The 14349-nt window shown below is 40.5% G+C and overlaps 1 long non-coding RNA gene across 2 annotated transcripts in view; it reads left to right on the forward strand.

The window, feature by feature from the left end:
- Positions 1-14349, forward strand: part of LOC108590542 (uncharacterized) — a 56932-nt gene that overhangs the window by 17683 nt on the left and 24900 nt on the right. For both annotated transcript variants that reach the window (XR_013532336.1, XR_008479738.2), the window contains exon 2: positions 1-14349. This exon is cut by the window's right edge. This is a non-coding gene — a long non-coding RNA (uncharacterized LOC108590542).

A 14349-nucleotide genomic window follows, 5' to 3' on the forward strand; every position in this document is an offset into this window, starting at 1 on the left:
ATTCCGAGGGAGATCTGATACAGACAAAAGGAGAGAAAGCAATGTTGCCACAGAGGAAGAGATTGGGAGAATGCAGCTACAAGACAAGGAATGTTGGCAGCCACCAAAAACTGGAAGAATTGAGGAATGGATTCTTCCCTGGAGTCACCAGAGGAAATGCTGCCTCACTAATACCTTGATTGTGGCCCAGTGAAACTAATGTTGGACTTCTGACCTCCAGAACTGTGAGAGAATACGTTTCTGTTGTTTTAAGTCCCCAAGTTTGTGCCAATTTATCACTGCAACAGTAGGAAATGAATTCAGATATATGGTAGAATGATATCTTAGATATAAGAATTTAAGGCAAAATTACATATGTACCTTGACTCCAGAAAATCACTTAAGAATGTCCCGCATTGGAGAACAATATGGCAGTGTCTTCCCCAGCACTGGAATGGAGTGTCATTTCTTCAGCTGAGATGCCAGATGAAGTAGTGGACTTGTGTTTAGAGGCCATAAAATACTTATCTTTAAACATGAGATCCTCCCACAGAAGTAGCTGGGAACAGTCCTACTCGGGGAACTGCAGATTTGTATCTCCTATTTCACATTCCCTCAAGCCATACACTTATTGAGCTGGAAGGATGGGCAGAATTGCTCACATGACTTGGATTGTCCTTTTATTCTATCTTCCAAGTCAGTAAGAATACATTTGCTTAAGGACAATAATAGCTCCTAGCTGGTATATAGACTCCCCATGTGCTAGACACTTTTCTAATTGCTTATGCTAACTCATTTAATGCCCTGTAGGCTGAGGTGCAGAGAGGTGAAGTAGCTTCGGTAAGATCACAGAATGGCAGAGCTGGGATTTGAATCCAGGCTGACTGACATCAGAATCTTTGCTCTTAACCACTATATTCTACTCTCTTAGTGTTAACTAAAGAGATGGTATTATTTTGCCATGTAAAAATATGTTAGTAGTGCTTATTTTGGATGTTTGGATTGCTAGTGATTATTTTTTCTTTTAAAACGTGTTTATATCTTCTATTATTTTGCTTTATTTAGTTGATTCAGTCTATTACTATTTCTTCAACTAAGAGCATAAACTGCTTTTATAATCCAAAAACAAAACCCAACAAAATTAATATACTTTCATTTTGGAAAAAAAATGGGATTCAAAGTTGAGGCTGATTGTCTGAGATTAGGCATTTCAAGACCAGCCTGGCCACCGTGGCAAAACCCCATCTCTACTAAAAAAAAAAAAAAAATTGCTGGGCATGGTGACGCATACCTGTAGTCCCAGCTACTTGGGAGGCTGAGGCAGGAGAATCACTTGAACCACAAAGGCAGAGGTTGCAGTGAGCTGAGATTGTGCCACTGCACTCCAGCCTGGGAGACAGAGCAAGACTCTGTCTCAATAAAAAATTGTATCTTTGTTACATCTATCTATCTATCTATCTATCTATCATCTATCTATCTATCTACAGGTATGATAGCTAAAACTAAAAGAACCTATTTAAAAGAGATTCACTTATTGTATTATTGAGTTTGGTAATATTACAGAGTAGAAGGAGTTTCTAGAACATGGACAGATTATTGCAAGGCACAGATCAATACAGAGATATAATTGTTGTTTTCTACACTTGTCCCACCTGACATTGTTATCAAAATATAGCAGGCTTTTCTGGCTCTAGCTTATGATACCAGTGTGGGAACTCTGGGATTTCCTGATAACACTCTTTGTCATCTAACATCGTAAGTTAACAGTTGTATAAACAAAGCTCATTTATGTAAATAAAAAAGACCAATTCCTTATACAGATTGGAAAAGTTTGTGATATGGTGTTAAGTGAAAAAATTGGGACACAGGTGGTCAAAAGCAACACAATCTCTATGACAATGAAGAGAAAATGGTATATTCCATGATTTTGTTTCCATGAAGGGGTTATTTTCCTCTTCATACTTTTAGGAGTACTACTACTAGTACAAACTTCTCAAGGTATATAAACTCTGTACTTTCTAAAATTTCTGCAGTGAGAATGAATTTTTTTTTTAAGTATTTTTGTAGAGACAGGGTCTTGCGATGTTGCCCAGGCTGGCCTTGAATTCCTGGCCTCAGGTGATCCTCCTGCCTCAAGCTCCCAAAGTGTCGGGGTTACAGACATAAGCCCCCACATCCAGCCTATTTTTCTTTATATAAAAAATAAAAGGTAAAATAGCCTTCCAATGCAAGATTATAAATATTAGAAAATCCCAACTTTTAAAGGTTTTTGTCCCATTAGACTTCCTTGGGTAGCTGCCTAATAAAGATGTGGCTCCCAATTTCAAAATCTGTGAATCTCTTAAGGATATGCTTCCCCAAGAGGAAGCTTCCTTCTTGTTTCATATGGGCTGTTCCATCTGTTTTCCATTCAGCTTGAAATGAAGCTCTTTGAAAACCTTTCTGTTCTTTGCTTTTAACTTGAAGACATTCTGCTATTTTCTAAACATTTAGTTTGATAATTTAGTCTGATGCTATTAAATTAGTTCCTACTTCATTCCCAGATTTGTTTCTCAAGCAACCTCTGTGGATATCAAGGATAATTTATTCTGTGCTCCCTTCACTTAGTGCTACCCATGTCTTTAAATTGCCTATTTTAATTTGTCTTTTATAAATGCATTTGAAATAATTTCTTTTCCCTTTCTAACCATGGAACATTTTCTCGGCTTCAGTAAAATTGCTGCAATTTTGTACAATCTTTGATAACTCTCCTGCTAGAAGAGCCGTATAGTTAAGCTTCAGCCACATCTTAAAGCTGCCATAAAGCTTTGTCTCTACCAATTAAATAACCAGACTGTAGCACACTTGATGGGATTCTTCAGGCCCTCTGGATGACTGAGCGGTGTGGCTGCATAGCTGGCAGCCACTCAATGACTCATAGAGATTGAGAAAAAAAAAGGAGTGAATGGCATTGGTAGCCAATTTGGTCACAAGGCACACAGGGAGATCCAAGAAAGATTCTGTAGTTTTAAAATCACCTGCATTGTTACTGTACACCCCACTTGACGCACTGATTGTTTGAAAAATAGAAACTCCTTTTTCTGGCTTTTTAATCCAGACAACCTGGCAGTCTACACTGGTACTGGTATTGTCCCTCTTTCCACAACCTCTTTTTGTAGGAGTTGATCTCCTTTTTGCTGTCTCTCTCTGAAGGACACAGTTTCCCCTGCAGCCATTCTGGGTTTATTTTCCCACTTCCCGTGTACCTCAACTTTGTGAAGAAGAGTGGTGTAGTTACCATGTTGTTGTTGTTCTTCCTGGGTTCCCTTAACCCTCCAGTGAACCCATCCTAGCCCCTCGCTGCTCTAAGTATTGACCACTGGCTACTCACAACTGCCCCGATTAAGAATTATTGCCCTGCATCCGTGGTTCTCAAAGTGTGGTCCTGGGACCAGCAGCAGAGCATTACCTGGGAATTTGTTATAAATGCAAATCCTCAGGCCCTACCTACTGACTCAGAAACCTGGAATTGGGGTCTAGCCGTCTGTGTTTCTGATGCACAGTAACGTTAGACAACAACTGCCCTTGGGTGAATGGAAACCTAAACCAGAAATGCTTGGGTTGATAGATTTTCCTGTCAGGGACTACCTGCAGCCAATGGTTGGCCAATTCAGGGGTTACAAAAGGCTGATCGCTCCATCCCTTGAAAGGGGATGACTTTGTGATGCCATTCAGGCTCTGGAGCTCCTGGTGGTATTAGACTGGGGCTGGAACTGAGCTAAACTCATATCCTGGCCAGACTCATCCCCTGCCCTAAGCTGCACCCCCATTCCCTTAAGGGACATTATAGGTTGAATTGTGTTTCCCAAAAAAGATATGTTGAAGCTCTAATTCCCAGCACCCCAGAATGTGACCTCATTTGAAAATGGGATCCTTGCAGATATAATTAATTAAAATGATGTCATATGGAGCAGGGTGGGTTCCTCATGCAATATGACTGATGCCTACATAAGGTAAAGACACAGGGCACAGAGAGAGTGCCATGTGAAGACGGAGGCAGAAGTGGGAGTGACACAGCTGCAAGTTGTGGAACACCAAGCATTGTTGGCTGTCACCAGAAGCTAGGAAAGAGGTACAGAACAGATTCTCTCTCAGAGCCCTCAGAAGGAACTGGTCCTGTAGACACCTTGATTTTAGACCTCTAGCTTCCAGAACTGTGAGACAAGAAGGTTCTCTTGTTTCAGGCCACCCAGTTTATAGTACTTATTTATGGCAGCTCTGGTAAATGAATAGAAGAGATTTCACCTGGTCTCATCCTGGCCAGCCCTTTTGCACAAGAATCCCTGATTCAAGCTCCACTTCTAAGGAACCTGTCCTAAGACAATGGACATTTTTCTTATTCCTTGCTGGGACTCCTACTCTCCTGTAACATTCTGTTCCTTTGAGTGTCAAGCTAGTCAGTTACACTATAGTCTCTCTGGATCTGTGACTGTTGTATCAGTTTTATTAGCTGGACTCAGTGGGCAGCACTTGGGAAATTTCTACCAACTGCTTTTAAACACACTCAGGGCTGGGTGTGGTGGCTCACACCTGTAATCCCAGCACTTTGGGAGGCTGAGGCAGGCAGATCAGCTGAGGTCGGGAGTTCGAGACCAGCCTCATCAACATGGAGAAACCCCATCTCTACTAAAAATACAAAATTAGCCGAGCGTGGTGGTGCATGCCTGTCATCCCAGCTACTCAGGAGGCTGAGGCAGGAGAATCACTTGGACTTGGGAGGCAGAAGTTGCAGAGAGCCGAGATTGTGCCATTGCACTCCATCCTGGGCAACAAGAGTGAAACTCTATCTCAAAACAAAACAAAACAAACTGAGTTGTACTTCCCTGACTCTGTTCTTTTGTCATCTTGGACTTCCATAGCTTTGTTAGTCACATGTGGTTAACAGCAAAGTCTCATTTTGGGGTGTTGAAAAGTCCCATCAATATAGACACATCTTATTTTATTGTGCTTTGTTTTATTGTGCCTCTCAGAGATTGTGCATTTTACAAATTGATGGTTAGAGACAAACCTGCATCAAGCAAGCAAGTCTACAGGTGCTTTCTTTCCAACAGCTTGTGCTCACTTTGTATCTCTGTGTCACATTTTGGTAATTCTCACCCTATTCCATACTTTTTCATTATTATTATGTCTGTTATTGTGATCTGTGATCAGTGATCATTGATGTTACCACTGTAACTGTTTTGAGCTGCCATGCATGGTTCCATGAACCATACCTATGTAAGATGGTATGGTGAACATAATTGATAAATGTTGTGTGTGTTTTGACTACTCTACTAACCAATCATTTCCCCATCCCTCTCCCTCTCCTCCAGCTTCCCTATTCCCTGAGACACAACAATATTGAAATTAGGCCAATTAATAACCCTATAATGGCCTCTAAGTGTTAAAGTAGAAGGAAGTGTCACATGTCTCTCACTTTAAATCAAAAGCTGAAAATGATTAAGTTTAGTGATGAAGGCACATTGAAAGTTGAGGTAGGCAAAAAGCTAGGCCTCTTGTGCCAAAGTAGCTAAGTTGTGAATGCAAAGGAAAAGTTCTTGAGGGAAATTAAAAGTGCTACTCCAGTGGACACAGGAATGATGAGAAAATGAAACAACTTTTTTGTTGATATGGAGAAAGTTTGAGTGGTCTGCAGAGAAGATCAAATCAGCTACAACCTTCCCTTAAACCAAAGCCTAATCCAGAGCAAGGCCTTAACTCTCTTCAATTCTACGATGGCTGAGAAAGGTGAGAAAGCTGAGGGAAGAAAACTTTGAAGCTAGTAGAATCTGGCTTATGAGGTTTAGATAAGAAGCCATCTTCATAACCTAAAAGTGCAAGGAAAAGCAGCATATCCTGATCTAAATAAAAGCAATAGCAAGTTATCCAGAAGATCTAGCTAAGATTGTTGCTGAAGGCGGCTCCACTAAATAACAGATTTTTAACAGCTTCTGTTGGAAGAAGATGCCATCTAGGATCTACATAGGCAGAGAGGAGAAGTCAATGCCTGTCTTCAAATCTTCAAAGGACAGGCTGATTCTTCTGTTAGAGGTTAATGTAGCTGGTGACTTTTGGTTGCAGCTAATGCTCATTTGCAATTCTGAAAATCCTACGACCCTAAGAATTATGCTTAATCTATACTTCCTGTGCTCTATAAATGGAACAACAAAGCCTGGATGACAGCACATCTGTTTACAGCATGATTTACTGAATATTTTAAGCCCACTGTTGAGACTTACTGCTCAGACAAAAAGATTCTTTTTAAAATATTACTGCTCATTAACAATGCACCTAGTCATACAAAAGCTCTGATGGAGATGTACAAGGGGATTTATGTTGTTTTCATGACTGCTAAATATATCCATTCTGCAGCCCATGGATCACGCAGTACTTTCAACTTTCAAGTCTTATTTTTAAGAAGTACATCTTGTAAGGCAATAGCTGCCAGTGAATATGGTTCCTCTGATGGATCTGAGCAAAATAAATTGAAAACCTTATGGAAAGAATCCACCATTCTAGATGTCATTAAAAGCTTGATTTATGGCAGGAGGTCAAAATACCAACATTAACAGGACTTTGGAAAGAAGTTGATTCCAACTCTCATGGATGACTTCGAGCAGTCAAGACGTTAGTGGAGGAAGTAACAGCAGGAGAGCTAGAATTAGAAGTGGAGCCTATGTGACTGAATTGCTGCAATCTCGTGATAAAACTTCAACAGATAAGCTGCTTCTTGTGGATGAGCAAAGACAGTGGTTTCTTGAGATGAAATCTACTCCTGGTGAAGGTGCTGTGAACACTGTTGAAATGATAGTGAAAGATTTGGGATATTACATAAACCGAGCTGATAAAGCGTTGGCAGGATTTGGGAAGACTAACTCTAATTTTGAAAAAAATTTCTACTCCGGGGAAAATGCTATCAAACAGCATTGCATGCTATAGAGAAAGAAAGAGTTGATCAATGTGGCAGACTTCATTGTTGTCATATTTTAAGAAATTGCCACAGCCACTCCAACCATCAGCCACCACCAACCTGATCAGTCAGCAGTCATCAACATCAAGGCAAGACCCTCCAGCAGCCAAAATATTACAACTTGCTGCAGGCTCAGATTATTGTTAGCATTTTTTTTTTAGCAATAGAGAATTTTAAAGTTAAGATATGTGCACTTTTAAACATAATGCTATTGCATACATAGTAGGCTAAAGTACAGTGTAAACATAACTTTTATATGCACTGGGAAACAAAAAATTTTGTGTGACTTGCTTTTGGTCTGGACTTGAACCTACAGTATCACTGAGGTATGCCTCCATTTGTGTCTCTCATTCAGTTCAAAGGTGCCCTCTCTTCCTTCATTGGATGGCACTAAAATGCTGCAGGATGGCACTACAGAAGTGAGGTAAAGTCTTTTCCTGTCCTCTACCCACCTCTTCTCTCACTCTCTTTGCTGCCTTGGGCTCATGCATGACAGGGAAGGAAGGGATTTGAGATTTTACCAACCCCAGAACTTTTGGCATTTTGGACTTCATTGTGGGGGGTTGTCCAATGCATTATAGGATGTTTAGCAGCCTGGCTTTTACTCCCTAGATGCCAGCAGCAGGCCCACCTCCACCTTATTTCCCTTTCTAACAACCAAAAGTATCTCCAGATATTGCAAATGACCCTGGGATGGGCAGTTTCTTACTTGACTGGTGCTGATAGTACATGGCCATCACTGTCCTCTGTCAAGGCAGATGTCCTTTTAAAAATTATTTACACACAATAATTGCACATATTTATGGAGAACATGATGTTTCAATACATGTATAAATTGTGCACTGATCAAATCAGGGTCATTAACATATCTATCATGTTAACCATGTATCATTTCTTTGTGGTGAAAATATTTTAAAATGCCTCTTTAAGCTATTTTGTAATATCCGATACATTATTGTGAACTCTAGTCACTTTCCTAACAGAATCCAGAACTTACTCTTCCTATTTTACGGTAACTTTGTACTTGTTGACCAATTACTCACCATTCTCTCCTTCCCTCACCCTGCCTATCTTCTGGTAATTGCTATTCTACTGTGTACTTCTTTGAGAAGCACTTTTTATTGATTCTACTTATGAGCAAGATCATGCAATACTTGTCTGCCTGTGCAAGTCATATGTCTTACTGCTGGTTGTTTCTCTTGTGGGAGCTTCTGTGCGTTCTTCAGAGATGCTCCCACCACTCAGTAGACCTCCTTCCTCACATTGCTCACCAGGGAAGGCCCTCTCCGGCTGATCTCTTGCACTGCTCTTCTGATAGACACCTTCAACCTGTTCTGCTGGGAGCCCCTTTCCCCAGGAGTCTTTTTGAGAAATCTCATTCCTAGCTACTTCAGCAGGGATAACTTGGCTCTAAATACATACCCTGCTGGCTTCTCTTCTTCCCATGCCATTGCAGGTAACAGTTTTAGGCAACCATTCACCCTCAGACTTCTCCAGGTAAGAATGAGGCATCAGCCTTTGTCATTCTCCAACCCTAAGGGACAGGCGTGACTATTTCTTAAGAAGTTTTACCACATTTTGCTTAGGTGCCACCTTCATTTTCCATTGCTGATTAACAAATTACCACAAGCTTAGCAGCTTAAAACAACACAAATGTATTATCACACAGTTTTTACGGGGTCAGGAGTCCTGGTAGGAGTTAGTTGAGTCCTCTGCTAAGGGTCTCACCATGCTGAAATCAAGCTGTTACTCCAAACTGTGATTTGCATCTAAGACTTTGGGTCCTCTTTCAAGCTCATTGCTTTTTGGTAGAATTCATTTCCTTGCAGCTGTATGACTAAGGTCCTTGTTTTCTTGCTAGCTGTCAACTGGGGACTGCTGTCAGCTTCTATAAGCCACTCACTGTTTCTTGCCACAGGGCCCCCATAGATGGTTTATAGCATGGCTGGCTGCTTTCTTCTAGAGCAGCAAGAGTGCATCTGAGACTATTAGACGCCCTTTTAAGAGTTTACCTCACTAGGTTGGGCCCATTCGTGATAAGCTTCCCTTTCATGAACTTGACTAAGACTTTAATTATATCTTCAATATCTCTTTTGTCATGTAATGTAATATAATCATGGCAGTGGTAGCCCTCATAGCTACGGTTCTCACCCACACTTAAGGGAAGGTGATTATACAAGGGTATGGGCTCCTTGGAGGGAGGTGGGCATCATCTTTGAATTCTGCCAATCACAGGCCTCATGAGACTACTGGACCAACAGCCCTCTCATTTGGCTTGAGGGTAGTGACCATCGACCTCCTCTGGAAAGGTGAGGGGAAGTGCCATAATGCTTTTTTCCAGAATGACAATTTTCTTTAAGGAATTTTTCTCTGAATTGCCTGTACCCGGGAGGTGGAGGTTGCGGTGAGCCGAGATCACGCCATTGCACTCCAGCCTGGGTAACAAGAGCAAAACTCTGTCTCAGGAAAAAAAAAAAAAAAGAATTTTTATCTGAAAAAAATTTCATCTTTTCTTTTATAGCTTAGAGATGGGCAATAGGCTAAAGGCTACAGGACTGATTTTTGTCTACCTCTTAGTAAGCCCTGGATATAACTAACTGACACTACCACTCCTTTGAATTTGCAAACATTTATACCCATTATCCATAGATTGGAGTCTCAGCAGGAAATACCATTTAACAGCCTGTTAAATTATTATTTCTTGACCTCCTGGTCACAGCACTCATCAGAATCTACAGCATGTGCTTCAAAGTTGCTCTGTCCTCTCCAGTTAGAGAGTGGAGAAAGTCACACAGGTGGATAGATAGTCCATCATGACTTCACAGTCTCCAGCTGCAGGTGGACCCTCTCAGCAGTACCTGCACACTCTTCCGGATTCTCTGGATTGCTCACTCTTCCATTTCTCACAAAGACTGTGTCAGGCCTTCACTCCCCACCAATACTTCCAACTTCCCTTTCCTTACACTGTATATTCCTTGAGTACCTAATGCATACTAAGGTATACAACGCTATTCTGGGGATTCAAAGACCTGTGACAGCAGGTCCCTCTCTTAAGAATCTCATATTCTTTTGGGGGAAGACTGACATATTAGCAAATAATTATAACATAATATGAAAAGGGCAATGGCAGAGATCTATGCATAGGACATTATCAGAACCTAGAGGGAGGTCCCCAACCCAACTGCAGGGGTGAGGGAGAGAATTAGGGAAGACTTCCCAGAGGGATGTGATAGCCAAGCTGCTTTTTATAGGTGAATAGTATTGGGTTGGATGATATATATTATCACTGTATGAGATGAATTAAGGTTAGTGTGAGTATACACACTCCTATACCACTCTAAATGCTGTGGTGGAGTTGGTATAATTTTTTCAGAAGCAATCGATGATTTCCAAGTTGTAGATGACTCTATGACTTGCATGTGAATGATTTCTGACTTTGTACTCCATTTGGAAATCCAATGTCATGGTAGAGTATATGTGCATGAGACTTTTCTTATGAACCACTTCAGACACTCTCTCTCTGCATGGATTCTGCCTGATTTCAGGTGCAAGCTGACAGTCCGTCACCTGCTGCCTATATACACATCTCTCATCTCCAGCCCTGGGATTCCTTGTTGATTCTACCAGGACACTCAGTTCTGGGTTCCTGTCCACTTAAGGGCAACTTGGAGGTGTGGAAGGGTTAATAGCCTAGAACTAACAGAGGCTAGGAGCCAGTGAATAAATTCTGCCCTTTTTTCCTCATAATGAAATGCAGCTGATATGATTTCTTAGGGACAAAGTCCTGTTGACGGGGCAATCAATATCAGTCAGCAGTAGTGAGTTCCATCATGCTTCCTGTCATCGCCTCTCCTCATTTCCCTGTCCTCTCCCTTCTCTTCACTCCTGCACCCTGGGGCTCACTTCCTAGCAAATAGCATCACATAACCTTCTGCCTTAGGCTCTGTTTTCTGAGGAATCCAAACTAAGACAATAAATATTTTTAATTAAGATATGGTTAAATGAGTGGGCTCTAAGGTTAGAGAAATGAGGCTTCAATTTTAGCAAGTTATTTCCTTCACTTCTTCATGTTTCTGTTTTATGGTCCGTAAGTCTGTATTACAGACCACATGGGTCTATATCAAGTGAAATTTATATACTACCACACATATTCCACTTTCGACTGTTAGTTACTATTTGTGTCCATGTCAAGCTGGAGCAGAGCAAATAGCCCTGACTGTTAAGATAGAGATGGTGGTAGCTTAATATAAGCAGCACTTTTTCCTTTTCTGATGGCATCATGTTATCACATTCAGTCTTTACTAACCGTATGAACTAGAGATATGGACCTTGAAACTTAATTTAGTACCTTCTCCTAGAAACTTTGGTTTGCAGAGTGTGGACAGCTTAGTGAGAAGAAAGGCAGAGTTAAGTGTCTGGTGACTGGGTACTACTGTGGAAAGGGGACAGATCCAGCTGCCTTTGATCTCTTCCTGGTCCCTTGCTCTTGTTGATTTCTATGCTCACCAATCCTGGGGGTTTGTTCCCCTTTCCAAGCTCATTCATGAGGTCCCCAAATGCTGCCCAATATACTGGGCTGCCCACAGAAGATAACTGATGAGGACACAGTGGCATTGCTCTTAGGGCTCCCCCAGAAGAAATAATTTCTGGTTATACATCTCTGCACAAACTTGGAATACTTGAATTAGGAAAAGAAAACACTTTAAAAAAGGATCATGGAATGCTTTTGACTTTCATTCTTAAGTGAAGCTAAATAACAAGGACTGACGGAAGGCATTAAAGAGAAATCCCTGTGGTGTTGATTTGCTGGAATTCGGCATTTCCTTGCTTTTGGAATTACCCCAGTGTAAACCTCTAAGTAATTTTTGATTTATGGAATTCTGTCAGGGCTCACGTTTGGCTTTTCAAACTGAAGCTTTTTTCAAATGAAACATTCAAGGAGATATAACTAAAGAAAATAAACATTTGACCAGAATTACTATAGTGTGCTTGTAATGAAAAGGACAAGTTTTTTAAATAGTGTGTATCAAATCTTAAGTTTCCTAAAACAGCTTTTCCAAGATAACAAAACATCACTTACAAAGTAGTGACTGAAGATACATGGGCTGACTTGAGTTATTTTTTTGTTTCATGTTGAATAATTCCATACACTTCAAGGACAAATTTTCTTCACTTAGCTTAATTGTCAGTTAGATGAATGGAAAATAGCATATTACTAATTCCAAACTGTTTTGCTTTGATACAGTCAAAATTCATGCAGTGGATAAAAAAGAAGGTCAGGCTATGATCTGACAATTTTTCTTTTTTATTATTCATATTTTTCTATAATTGCTAACATTTAGCAAACATTCCAACTAAATTACAAAGAAAATACACAGATGACATTTTTTCTTCATAAAAACAAAATATCAAGTCCACTGTAATTACAGAGAAGAAAAAAAGCATACTTGTTCAGTTAATTTTTGTGTTTTCTGTGAAGAAATACCATATATGACAAAAAAAAACTTTGTAAATAAATTTGTTTCTGCCTCATTCTAAACTGTTTTCTTAAATCTGACTGCCCAGTTTGAATTACTCTTTTCAAAGACCAATCAGCTCCTATTATTCTCAGCAAGATTGATTTTCCTAAAGCCATCAGGGAATCTGGTAATTTTGTTTGTGTGTTTGGTTTTCTATGTAGCAAGTACCATCTTGCTGTTCAAAATGTTCCTTATAGTTGTCTTAGGGTATTGGTGGTCCATGGATCTGCTATAATAAAATAAGCTCAGAGTTGTTCATGGTATGAACGCACTTTGCAAAAACCCACTCTACTATGTGGCACAGATGCTGGGGAATTTATTTCCCTTTGAAAGGGAATCGTTTTAGAAGTGAGTGTTGCCTGCCTAGCTTCAGTCTTGTTGGGCTCTGGGACCATGGTTGAGTTAGGCCTTACAAAAAGACAAAATAGGCAACCACCTCTCTAATATGAAATGTGTGTGTGTGTGTGTGTGTGTGTGTGTTGTGTGAACCTCAATTTTTCATTGGGCAAATGGAGTCAATTGCACCTACCATATTGGGTTTTTGAGGGGAGTTAAAATGAGGCATTTTAAAAAAGACGCTTTTACACATTTTAAAGATGAGAATGGTAGAAAAATTGATAGCGATCAACATGAGAATTATGTTAGTGGTCTTCACTATCGGTATGTATTTATCCACTGCCTTGTTACTCACAGCTTCATAGATGTTCTCACTCAAGCTTCTCTTTTATGGTCTGCTTGAAATACTATCCTTAGTGATGGATTTAGAATTCCCTAACTTCTCTTCTCGTCCTCTGACCATTTTTAATTCCAATTACAAAAAATTTTTTTATTAAAAAGCTTTGGAAAAAATTAGGACTTGCTGATAAATGAAAGTTGTCACTTCCATTTTCCATACTTTAGTCTGTAGATATGCAAACTTATTCCCTTATATCTCTTGGGGGAAAAAGGGACTGCCTTTTTGGAAGATTCTTTGATGAAATTTCATTTTCATTTCTTTTAATGGATATAATTGCTCCAAATTATTTTGCAGTTTCCAATACATGTTGCAGTTTCCAATTCTTCAGCTTCTGAAATGACCTAGGTTTGAGAAGCGGAAGAATTAATCTAAAGGCAACTCAGAGAACCTGTGGGGAAGCTACAGGTTGAGAACAATACCCAGATCAGGCTGCAGAAGTGTCTTCTCTGGACATTGATGCTAGAGCTTGTGCTGCTGATATTCCTGACATTGGCGTGCCCAGGCTGTATTAGCCAGGATTCTCTAGAGGGAGAGAACCAATAAGATACACACACACACACACACACACGAGTTTAAGTATTAACTTACACGATCACAAGGTCCCACAATAGGCTGTGCAAGCTGAGGAGTAAGGAGAGCCAGTTCAAGTCCCAAAACTGAAGCACTTGGAGTCTGATGTTCAAGGGCAGGAAGCATCCAGCACAGGAGAAAGATGTAGGCCGGGAGGCTAGGCCAGTCTCTCCTTTTCACCTTTTTCATATTCACTGGCAGCTGATTACATTGTGCCCACCAGGATAAGGATGGATCTGCCTTCACCAGTCCACTGGCTCAAATGTTAATCTCTTTTGGCAGCACCCTCACAGACACACCCAGCATCAATACTTTGTATCCTTCAATCCAGTCAAGTTGACACTCAGTATTAATGATCACACGTGGCTACCATAAATGCTGTCACTGCTGCCTCTGAAAATCAGATGTTCCTGCTGCCACCACTAACACGTATCTCCACAATAAACATGGGCTGTCCCTCCTCTTTTAAAGTCTGAGGCGATGCATCTGATGAACAGAGACTGCTGAAGTGCCTGTGCCCAGCCACAGGAAGGCTGAGAGATCCAGAGCCTAGCATG

The sequence above is a fragment of the Callithrix jacchus genome, chromosome 2 (genome assembly GCF_049354715.1).
Source record: "Callithrix jacchus isolate 240 chromosome 2, calJac240_pri, whole genome shotgun sequence".
Taxonomy (NCBI): Eukaryota; Metazoa; Chordata; class Mammalia; order Primates; family Cebidae; genus Callithrix; species Callithrix jacchus.